A 12,325-nucleotide genomic window follows, 5' to 3' on the forward strand; every position below is an offset into this window, starting at 1 on the left:
ATGATGGGTGCCCGTAATGGACTTCTGAATTGAACGTGGAATAGTGTAAAGGCAAAAATTGACGGAGAGAGAGAGAGAGAGAGAGAGAGAGAATGGAGCGCTATCCTAAAATCACGTAATACTTAGTTTGAGTATATCTTTAATGAGAATGTAAATACATGCAGAGTTAAGGATGCAAAATTAATGTGTTGTTTAGTACAATTCAATCGTTATTGTATCTTTATGTTATACATCCCAACGGAGAGAGAGAGAGAGAGGGAGAGAGAGAGAGAATGGAGCACTACATTAAAGTCACGTAATAGTTAGTTTGAATATTTCTTTAATGAGAATATAAACACAAGCAGAGTCAAGGATGCAAATAATGTGTTGTTTAGTATAATTCAATCGTTATTGTAACTTTATGTTATACATCCCAACGAGAGAGAGAGAGAGAGAGAGAGAGAAATGGAGCACTATACTAAAATCACGTAATACTTAGTTTGAATTTTTCTTTAATGAGAATGTAAATACGCGCAGAGTTAAGGATGCAAATAATGTGTTCTTTAGTATTATTTAATCATCCTTATAACTTTATATTATACATCCCAAGTTTTATATTCCAAGCAGTGCTGCCGGGATATATATTCTCAATGCATACATTTAGACATTTTAAGATTAATGCCTAATTTTAAAATGTTCCTCTTTAGGCCCTGTTATGAGCATAGCATCTCATTTAGGTTTTATACGAAATTCTGACTATTTTTGGGTTCCCTTTATAATATCTGAATTGTTCAGCGCGTATTTTGTTATAGTAATGTAGGACATAATATTAGCTCTCTTACAAAACTGCAAAGCAGCCTGGTTTTGGGTTAGATTTGTTATACCTGAAACAAAATTGTTTTTTTTTTCTGTACCTGTTGCTAGTGACATCTTTGGTTGAAGGCAATGAAGGACCATAGGTGATGATATTAGATCTCTTAAAAAAAACTACCAAGTGTGCTGGTTATGGGTTACATTTGGCGTAATCGAGACCACAAATTCTATGTTTCTTAGTTTTCCATCAACTGTTGCTCATAAGGTCTTCGGCTGAAGGCAGTCAATAACAACAATCTTTGCAAATCCATTTTACATGAATCAAGCAATCTTATCGAAGGACCTGTTATGTGAAGACCCAACAGTACACGTCAACAAGTCCTTTCTGTTCCACAAGGGAAGTTAACCCTTACATCAACATACCGTAGAGCTTCTTTTACCTCTGAAAGCTAGAGCGCAGATATGTATATTTTGTCCTGCCCTCAGGTGGCCGCATGGTTCTCACTGAAGTTCTTTTCAGCTGAGGTATTTTCCGTTAATATTCTTCGAAAAGGAGGCACTGATGCCATCTATCGGTGACTTTTAGAAACACTGCGAGGGTCTCGTAATCCGACAGAGAAATAATTGTATATATGTAGCAGCACTTCACTAACTGCCCACGCAGATATTCTAGATATTTCATTCATTTTATGAAGCTAAAGTATCAATATCTTCACCATTAGCTATAGAAATTCCCGTATATTACCAGGATACAATGTCCTATTATTTAATGATACGGCTTTCCCTTAATTCTTCACGAAAAAGGAATATTTCCCGGTAGGGGCAGCGTCCCTTCGATCCTTAGCTGCGACCTCTTCCGTTCCTTTTACTGTACCTCCTTTCATATTCTCTTTGTTCTTCTTACTTTACACTTGATTCATAGAGCAATTGCTTTGAGGTTTTCCTCCTGTTACACCTTTCAAACCTTTTATTGCCAATTTCCATTTCAGCGCTGAATGACCTCATATGACCCAGTGCTTGGCCGTTGGCCTAAATTCTATGATCAACTCAATAAGGAATATTTGGTCATGAAGGTGGATCTGTAGTTATCTACCTTCCCGCTCCCTCTCTTTCCCTCCCTCTCTCCCTCCCTTATTCTATGCTTCTCTCCCTCTGTCTCTCCCTCAATCTATCCTCTCCTTCAGTGTGTTTCTCTCCCTCTGTCTCTCCCTCAATCTACCCTCTCCCTCAGTCTGTTTCTCTCCCTCTGTCTCTCCCTCAATCTACCATCTCCCTCAATCTGTTTCTCCCTCACTATCTGTTTCTCTCCTTCTGTCTCTCCCTCAATCTATCCTCGCCCTCAGTCTGTTTCTCCCTCACTATCTGTTTTTCTACCTCTGTCTCTCTCAATCTTTCCTCTCCCTCAGTCTGTTTCTCTCCCTCTGTTTCTCCCTCACTATCTATTTATCTCCCTCTGTCTCTCCCCAATCTGTTTATCTCCCTCTATCTCTCCCTCGCTATCTGTTTCTTTCCATCTCTTCGTCCCCTCTCTCTCTCTCTCTCTCTCTCTCTCTCTCTCTTCTCTCTTAACACCGTAAATCATACCCAGTAAATCACTCCGTCCATCCTTCGCACTAAATCATGCCAGCACCCTGAGGCAACACCTGGAATACATTCCAGGATTCCAGAATCTCTCTCTCTCTCTCTCTCTCTCTCTCTCTCTCTCTCTCTCTCTCTCTCTGTGCCTTCAGGTTTCAGGGTGGTATGCTTTCAGGCTGACTGCTGTGCTTTCAAGCCGTGCTTTCAGAATGTGACTTGCCTTCCTTGTACGTGAGCTTGATATTCATTCACAAAACCACAAACCTTTTCTTTCACTTTTCTTTGTATTGTTACTATGAAATTGTAATAGTATTAAATGTCAACTTTTTACATCATTGTTCCAGTGGCAGTAATATCATTATGTTTAATGGTAAGCTTATTTTTTATTATACATATATATTATTATTATACATATATATATATATATACATATATATACATATAAACTTACAACCTCACTTGTTAGCCGAATCGATAACATCACTGTTGTCTTGATTTCGCCCCTGTCTGCTGGACGGTGGTTCGATCCCACGAGAGGACGAAATTATTATCAACTAAAGAATTCCCCTTCGGTTTACATATATGAAAAGATATCAGTTCCGAGGTAGAGCGAATTAGATATTAAAGGACATTTGTAGCTCGAATAATTTATATGAATCACGGTGATGTGATAATTATTCATATATATATATATATATATATCTATATATATATATATATATATATATAATATTCCAAATAAACATTTACTTAAATAATGTAAATCTAGTTGGCTGTTAAATGGCAAATGTATATCGTGGTGAATCGGGTTACGTTTATCATAGATATAGCATAAATCAGGATATTATGCTATTTGAAATGTGTGTCTGTGCGTGTGTGTATGTATGCGCGTGTGTGTGTGTGTGTATGAGTGAGTACATGTAACTTCAAAAACATTTTCATATCTTTAGTTGTTTACTTTTCATAACATAAACATTCATTTGTTTTTGTTTCTAATTTGAATTCTCGCCATTTTCCTTAATTGTATAAAACTGCATGGAAAATTAAGATGAACAAAATTGCAGGGAAAATAAAAATATGCAAAATTGTAATGAAAATTTTGCTTAGATGGTTAAATGTACATATTATTGGCTTGAGTAAATACCTCGGCACAATCTTAAGAAAAACAGATTTATTTGTAAAAGCATGTGCGAGAGTGTGTTTGCCCACATGATCTATGTTGCAATATTTTTTGTTTTGCTACATGAGCATTCATGAGATTAATATTTATGACATCTCTGTCATTCTTTGACTATAGATAATGCCTGGTTCCTGAGTATTCCTTAAAAAAACGTAAAGCATGAATAATAATTCGTGTCCAGGTAAATATGAAATTTCAACCTACTATTCACCTTGTAATATGATTTCCCCAGGTAAATAAACGGGGAGTGGGGAGGAGGGATGGAGATGCCACGTGTGGCCCCTCCCAACCCCCCTGCCCCCAAACGAAAAGAACCTCTTTTTATTTGTCGTGTAATTCGATTTTCCGTAAATGACCTCTTCAACATGACACTCCCAAGGGTCCCATCTTTCCATTTTAGAGCATCATGCATGCCCTGAAATCTGCGGTCCTCCCCCCATTCCCTAACCCATACCCCCTAACCTACCCACTAACCCCACATCCCACCCCTGCATTCTCTAACCCAACCCCTCACAAGCCTGATACCTGACCTCCACACCATAATATTCGCCCGTTTGGCCCACTAAATCAAGCCATTTTATATCATGGTGAAAATGTGAGGGGTGAAAATGAACAAGTCTAAATGGTGAAAAATGTAAATGGTGTGAATGGTAAATATTAAACAATTTAAAACTGAATGATTTGTGAGTAAAATCATAAACGCCAACTCAAACATTTTTTCATCTTGGGCGATGGTAGAACAGTTGTTGAAAAGCCAAAATAGGAAATCAAAACAGAAAGACAAAACAAAGTTCCACAATCATTTTCTTGTCGTCTTTAGTGATTTTTGTCTTTGTGTGTTTTATAGCCAAGACGTTAGGACATAGAATTATTGAACTATGCTCTAAATATTTTAGAAATCTGAGCTTCTTTAGAGTTTAGCGTGGCCTAGAGCAACTTCTAACCCAAACTCTAGCATATAACTCTCTCTCTCTCTCTCTCTCTCTCTCTCTCTCTCTCTCTCTCTCTCTCATATAAGGACACTCTGAATGAACAGTAAAACCTGCTCTTAGGGATAAGTGAGCACACGATGTCTCCTCGGATGGACTAACAAGTCTTTCAGACATCTTAATCCTTGTAACTCCTTGTAACTCTCTCTCTCTCTCTCTTCTCTCTCTCTCTCTCTCTCTCTCTCTCTCGCAAATTACAGATGATTAAAATTAAGTTACCTTAGGTTATCTTAGTTTTAGAGTTGCCTAGAGCAACCTCTACTTGCAAAAGTAACATCTCTCTCTCTCTCTCTCTCTCTCTCTCTCTCTCTCTCTCTCTCTCTCTCTCTCAAATTACAGAAGATTAAAATTAAGTTATCTTAAGTTATCTTAGTTTTAGGGTTGCCTAGAGCAACCTCTACTTGCAAAAGTAACAGCCCTCTCTCTCTCTCTCTCTCTCTCTCTCTCTCTCTCTCTCTGTCGCGACCATCTGTTACAATCAAGATGAAACACGAGCTAACTTAGCAATTACGACAATCATCGAATTAGTTCTGGCAGGTGATTTTATTTCTTGAAGATGAACGCACTGGTGGCCAACAGAGGAGACTTCTCGTTCGTCCTTCAGATCATTGCAGTGTTTGTGTTGCTGTACTGATTTCCATTTGTTTTGGCTCACAAACCCGTTCGTTTGTTTGTGTTCGTTTGTTCTTCGATATATTTAGCTTGCTAAGAAGCTGCTGTACTGCTTACCAGTTGCTTTGGCTCACAAACCAGATCGTTTGTTTGTTTTCGTTTGTTCTTTGATATGTTCAGCTTGCTAAGAAGCTGTACTGATTATCAGTTACTTTGGCTCACAAACCCGTTCGTTTGTTTGTTTGCGTTTGTTCATTGATACATTTAGCTTGCTAAGAAGCTGCTGTACTACTTACCAGTTGCTTTGGCTCACAAACCCGTTCGTTTGTTTGTGTTCGTTTGTTCTTTGATATGTTCAGCTTGCTAAGAAGCTGTACCGATTATCAGTTACTTTGACTCACAAACCCGTTCGTTTGTTTTGGTTTATTCTTTGATACATTTAGTTTGGTTTCCTTTTGCCTTGTTAAGACGCTGCTGCACTGATATCCCGTTGTTTTGGCTCACAAACCCTTTTCTTTTGTTTGTTTTCATTTATTCTTTTATAGATTGAGTTCACAAACCAATTCGTTTGTTCTTTGATGCATTTAATTTGGTTTCCTTTTGTACTGTTAGAAAGCTAACAGAGCTGAATTCCATTTGTTTTGGCTCACACACCCGTTTGTTTGTTTTTGTTATTTGCTATAAAGTTCCTAGTTAAAGTACGGAGAAAGACCTCACGCATATAAAGTGTTACGGCGATTCGTAAGTGCGTTGTGGCTTTACGTTGCTACCTCGTAGCCAATTCGTAGCTAATTCGTAGCTAATTCGTAGCCAGTTCGTAAGTGAGACTCTTTCGGTCAAGACACGTCAGGAATCGCAATTCGTAACACTTCACGATACTTCGGGACAGTTCTTTTCTCTCTCTCTCTCTCTCTCTCTCTCTCTCTCTCTCTCTCTGCCTGCATGCCAACGAAAGGAGAGAGAAGAACAAACAGCACGAAATAGATTTCCACACGTGTGTGTGTATGTGTGTTTGTGTGTATGTGTGTTTGTGTGTATGTGTATGCGTGTATGTGTGTGTACGTCTGTCTATCACACAAAGATCTGTAACAATCGAGATGAAACGCGAGCGAGCTCAGTAATTACGACAATCATCGAATTAGTTCTGGCCAGGTGAATTTCTTCCCTGATGGAAGATGTTGCTCCGTTGGTTAGAGAGAGAGAGAGAGAGAGAGAGAGAGAGACCTTACCTTACCTTACCTTACATCTTGTTCGGGTTGCCCCAGGTCCCTCAGTGTGAGGCACCTCTAATGTCTACCAGAGAGTTGCTAGTACATCTTCCGGTATATTTTGCATCTTCCAATCTTGGATGGTCTGGGATGCAGTTTAGATATTTGTCGAGCTTATTCTTAAACACATCTACGCTCACTCCTGATATATTCCTCAGATGAGCTGGCAACGCATTGAATAGACGCTGCATTATCGATGCTGGTGCGTAGTGGATTAATGTCCTGTGTGCTTTCCTTATTTTTCCTGGTATAGTTTTGGGCACTATTAATCTACCTCTGCTTGCTCTTTCTGATATTTTTAGTTCCATGATATTTTCTGCTATTCCTTCTATCTGTTTCCATGCCTGAATTATCATGTAGCGTTCTCTTCTCCTTTCTAGACTATATAATTTTAAGAATTGTAGTCTTTCCCAGTAGTCTAGGTCCTTAACTTCTTCTATTCTAGCTGTAAAGGACCTCTGTACACTCTCTATTTGTGCAATATCCTTTTGATAGTGTGGGTACCATATCATATTGCAATATTCAAGTGGACTACGAACATATGTTTTATAAAGCATAATCATGTGTTCAGCTTTCTTTGTTTTGAAGTGCCGTAACAACATTCCCATTTTTGCTTTACATTTTGCCAACAGAGTTGCTATTTGATCATTGCATAACATGTTCCTATTCATCATCACACCAAGGTCTTTAACTGCTTCCTTATTTGTGATGGTCTCATTATTAGGTCCCTTATATGCATATAGCTTTCTTTCTCTGTCTCCATAATTTATTGATTCAAATTTATCAGAGTTAAATACCATCCTATTTACCTCTGCCAATCATATACTTTGTTAAGGTCTCTTTGTAGAGCGTTCCTATCTTCATCACAAGTAATTTCTCTACTTATTCTTGTGTCATCTGCGAAACTACTCACTACCGAATCCTTCACATTATTGTCTATGTCTTCATCATAATAACAAACAGTATTGCAGCTAACACCGTACCTTGCGGCACACCGGATATTACCTTGACTTCATCCGATTTCTCGTCGTTTGCAATAACTATCTGTTTTCTGTTGTGTAAAAATTCTTTTAACCATCTTCCTACTTTATCCACGATATTGTGTTTTCTAATTTTCTTCGCTAATATATTATGGTCTACTTTATCAAAAGCTTTTGCAAAGTCTAAATAAACCACATCTGTTCATTTCCGCTTTTCATATTTTTGAATATGTTCTCACGGTGGACTAACAGTTGGGTTTGTGTACTTTTTCCGGGTACGAAACCATGTTGTCCTTTATTAAACAAATTATTTTTTATTAAATGTTTCATAATATTTTTCTTCATTACCCTTTCATACACTTTCATAATATGTGATGTTAGACTCACAGGCCCTATAATTACTTGCCTCTAGTCTTGATCCACTTTTGAAAGTAGGGGTATATATGCTAATTTGTGCTCATCATAAATCTTGCCTGTATCTACACTTTGTCTTAATAATATTGCAAGTGGCTTTGCGATAGAATGAACTTACTTTCTTTAACAAAATAGCAGGAATTTCCATCAGGCCCTGCAGCAGCTCCATTTTTAATTTCATTAATAGCCTGCACAATATCAGCTTCATTAATATCTATGTCAGCTAAATATTCACTATTTTCATCCCTTACTTCTATATCATTATCTTCATTATCTATTCTAGGGGTGAATTCTCTCTTAATATCGTCTCTGCCCCAGGTTATGCCTTGCCAAAATTTCCTTTTTTTTCAATTCGCGTTTAATCTCCCTTCAATTCTCAGAGGGCCTATTTCTATTCTTCTTTTATTCATCTTCTTCGCATATGAGTATAATAGCTTGGGTTTTGCTTGATATTTAATAGGGTTTTTTCTTCCAAGTCCCGTTTTTCATTTTCTTTTGATTGTATAATCTTTTGTTCTGCATTTTCTATCTTACTTTTTAGTTCTATAACTTTCCATGCATTTTTTTCTTTTGCAAGACCTTTTTCCACTTTCTGATTTTCTGGAACAAGATCCTTCTGTCTCTTGGTATGCATGAATGATGTTTACTTTTCTTCTTCGGTATATATTTTTCCACTATTTTGTTTCTCCAATATTTTTATATAATATCTCCGTATTACGAAAATGTTATCCCAATCTTTGTTTAATTCTTCATTAATTTCTGACCATTTTATATTTTTACTGTAGAAGTTGTATTTTCCATATCCTTCCCACTTTTTTCATTTCTTGCTTATCTCTATTTTCACTTGCTTTGGAATGAACTGTTAATTCTATGACATTATGGTCTGAAATATTCGCATTATAAACTATTATTCTTTAACATAATTCATCTCGTTCACAAATACTAGGTCTAAAGTATTTTCCTTTCTTGTTGGCAGGTGATTTATTTGTTGAATGTTGTATTATTCTAGTAGCATATCTAATAGCTTTTCAAATTGCCTCTTATCTTCTGCACTACTATTACTCTCTTTTTTATAGTATAAGTACAACCACAATCTCCTATTCGTTCTTTCCATTCTACGAAAGGAAAGTTGAAGTCACCAGATAGGAGAATAGTCCAGTCCTTGTGATTTCTACATATATCATCCAATTTTTCAATTATTAAGTCAAACTCTTTAGTATTAGGAGGTCTATATATTCACTATGTTCATCAATTTTTCAGATTCAAATTCTACCGCTATTAGTTCACATTCTGAGTTAGTTACTATATTTCTCATATATTTTTCCTTGTTTTTTTGTCTTTCCCATATATTGCGGTTCCTCCTTGATTCCTATTTTTTCTATCTGATCTATAAGTTTGGAACCCTTTATTTGATCATCCTTCCCAGTCTCTTGGGAATACCAGGTTTCACTTATATTCATTATATCTATTTTCTTTTCATTTTGGGTTAGTTCTTCTAAGTACTCTATTTTTCTTTTTGAGTTACTCGTAACTAAACCCTGCGCATTCATCACTATGATGGTTTGCGTGTTTCTCCTTCATTTAATACTGGTAGTAATAAGGATTTTTCCCATGTCTCTTTCCTGTTCTGGTATGTTGTTCTTTTTTTCATTTCCAGAAATTCTGACATTAAAAAATCCAACTTTTCCATAATATTTGATCTTCCTTCATCATAATTATTCATTTTGTGTCTGAAATCTGCAATTTTCTCCGTTTCTGCAATATCCTCTTGCATAATAAATACAGTTATTATCTCTTGAGTAGAATTTCGGAGCTGATGCTTTGAAATTTTTTGCTGACACCTCTGCATATCTCATTGGTGGTTTGCTTTTCTCTTTTACCTGATATTCTTGATTTCTCTCTTTATTTGTTTCTTTCTTATTTTGGATTTTATTACTTGGTTGGTTATTTATTTGATTATGATTCATGGCTACAGGGTGCATATATTTGCATTTTTTGTCGAACTTACATCCTTTTCCTTCTTTTAGGTTTTTACATATTTTTGGATGCAGATCTCTGCAATCATCCCCATATCCATCTAAGTATGCACATTTACCATATATTTCATAGTTTTGACATATCTTAGGATGTTTGTAGTAACATCTTTCTCCAAATCTGCAATTCCCTCTTTTCAAAAGGTTGCAGATTTTGTCTTTCTTGTCTATATTTTCCTCTTTCCCGTCATTGTATAGATCTGGGTAGAGCCTCTTCGGGATTTGCTTTTCTGTTGTCATATCGTAATTTATTTCTTCGTAGGTATGCTGCTTATTGCCTCATAGTAGTATCAATGAGTATCTCTGCATCCATACTTTTATCTTGTTCTTTGTTTTCCTTAGTTTTTTTCTGTATTTCATTTTTGTTTACTTCTCTTCCGTTTCCCTCTTCTTCTTTTTTCTTCTTTCTTCTTCCTCTTCTTCCTTCTTCTTCATCCTCAACTATTTGTACATTCAATCTTGATTTAATAACATTGTCTATCCATGAATAGACATGTTGAACAAAAAATTCTTGTATCTTTTCTCAATCTTGTATTAACCTCAGCACACTGTGGATGGGTCGGAATGTTGCCATGCAGCACATTTTCTGATTAGGTTTTGTGGATTGACTATGCTATACCAAACCTTACACAGTTTGCATGCTTTTGGCATTCTTTTTCCTAATGCATCAATTAGGATATTCACAAGATTCACCTTATTCATTTTCTTTGTCGGAATATGTTGGTTTATGTATATTTTCTTGTTTATGAGTCTCTTGACCACTTGGATTTTATTTGGAACTTCTTCAATTATTTTCAAGATATTTTCATTATTTTGTTGTTCCAGTTTGAAGGATTATATCCTTCTAATATATCTATGAATGCTTTTGTATCTTTTTGGTTAGACTGTTGCTGATTTCATAGATGAAAAATGCCAGTTCCCTTCCTGCTACCTCATCGTATTGCGAATCTGCTAGACACGCCAAATTACGCCACCTCTTCCCGCAGTTGGAACTTACTGCCATCTTGTTCTGATTTATAGTATTACACTTGATAAACTAACTTAGAAGACGCTTTATCCTACTATTTTCACACTAATCTTATCACCGATAGTTCACGAACACTTCTAGATATTTCTCAAATTCTAGTCGTATGTTAAACTTGTGATATCTGTTGATTAATCTGACTTCACGCGGGTACGACTCACCAAGCAAGATGGCTACTTACGAGAGAGAGAGAGAGAGGCACAGACAGACAGACAGACAGACACAGTGAGAGAGACAGAGAGACAGATAGAGAAATAGATAGACAGAGATGGAGGGAGAGAGATAGACAGACGGCTAAAGAGAGAGAGAGAGAGAGAGAGAGAGGCACAGACAGACAGAGAGAGAGAGAGATAGACAGACAGACAGAAACAGATAGAGAAATAGATAGGTAGAAATGGAGGGAGAGAGATAGACAGATGGCTAAAGAGAGAGAGAGAGAGAGACAGAGTTCTAATCATTTCGCCAAAGTTTCACTAATCCGCGGTTAAATTTGACTTCAGCTTCTCCTCTTGCTTTTGCCTTTTTTAAATTTTTCTCTTGAATTTTTCAAGTGCCGTTGATTTATTGAGAAAATAATAATAATCAAATAATTTCTTGGATATGTAAATGATATAGAAACATTGCATTCGTCTTATACCTCTTATACCCTTAAAGATGCTTTCAATATCTTTAATGTAATATGGTTCAGTTGGATCAATTTTATATAAAATGAAAATTTTGGATTTTGGAAACTCATGTCCTTTTTCAAATCAAATTCAACGCGTCTTTCAAGAGAGCTAGAAAATATGCATATCATATCCTCTCTCTCTCTCTCTCTCTCTCTCTCTCTCTCTCTCAAACCAACAAACAGCAAAAGAACTCGTGGAAAGAAGATATTTGTTTATTCTGTCACTTTTCCTGTGCGTGTGTACCCATCTCTCTGTTTATTCTCTCTCTCTCTCTCTCTCTCTCTCTCTCTCTCTCTCTCTCTCTCTCTCTCTCTCCATTATCTACCTACCTATCTGAGCATATTCACCAGTAAAACTGAAAAGTGTAAAGTCTCCTCTCAAACCATTTTAATGAAATAGTCTCCCCCCGACGTCATATACAGGGAATTACATGCAAGATGATAATCCTGGCTTTATAGGGCCATGAAGGAAGGTAGGGAGAGAGAGAGAGAGAGAGAGAGAGAGAGAGAGTCTGGGTAATTCATAATTCCTCAGCGGGAGAAGCAGGACGTGGGAATTCTAATCCCGTCATTATTACCATTCCACAGAGCGTCTGATACATCACTGAAACCTGGAACACATTCCCGTTTTCTATACGCACTCGTTTACTGTGCGTTCGCTTACGTGGTTGGACATATGCTGTATTTCTGCCTAACGTTATTCGTTAATAATGTCTTGGGTTGGAAAGGAAGTTCACTGTCTTTTATTTTATGTATATATATTTTTTCTTAATCTAATATTAAGTTGG

Source organism: Macrobrachium nipponense, chromosome 32 (assembly GCF_015104395.2).
Source record: "Macrobrachium nipponense isolate FS-2020 chromosome 32, ASM1510439v2, whole genome shotgun sequence".
Classification (NCBI taxonomy): Eukaryota; Metazoa; Arthropoda; class Malacostraca; order Decapoda; family Palaemonidae; genus Macrobrachium; species Macrobrachium nipponense.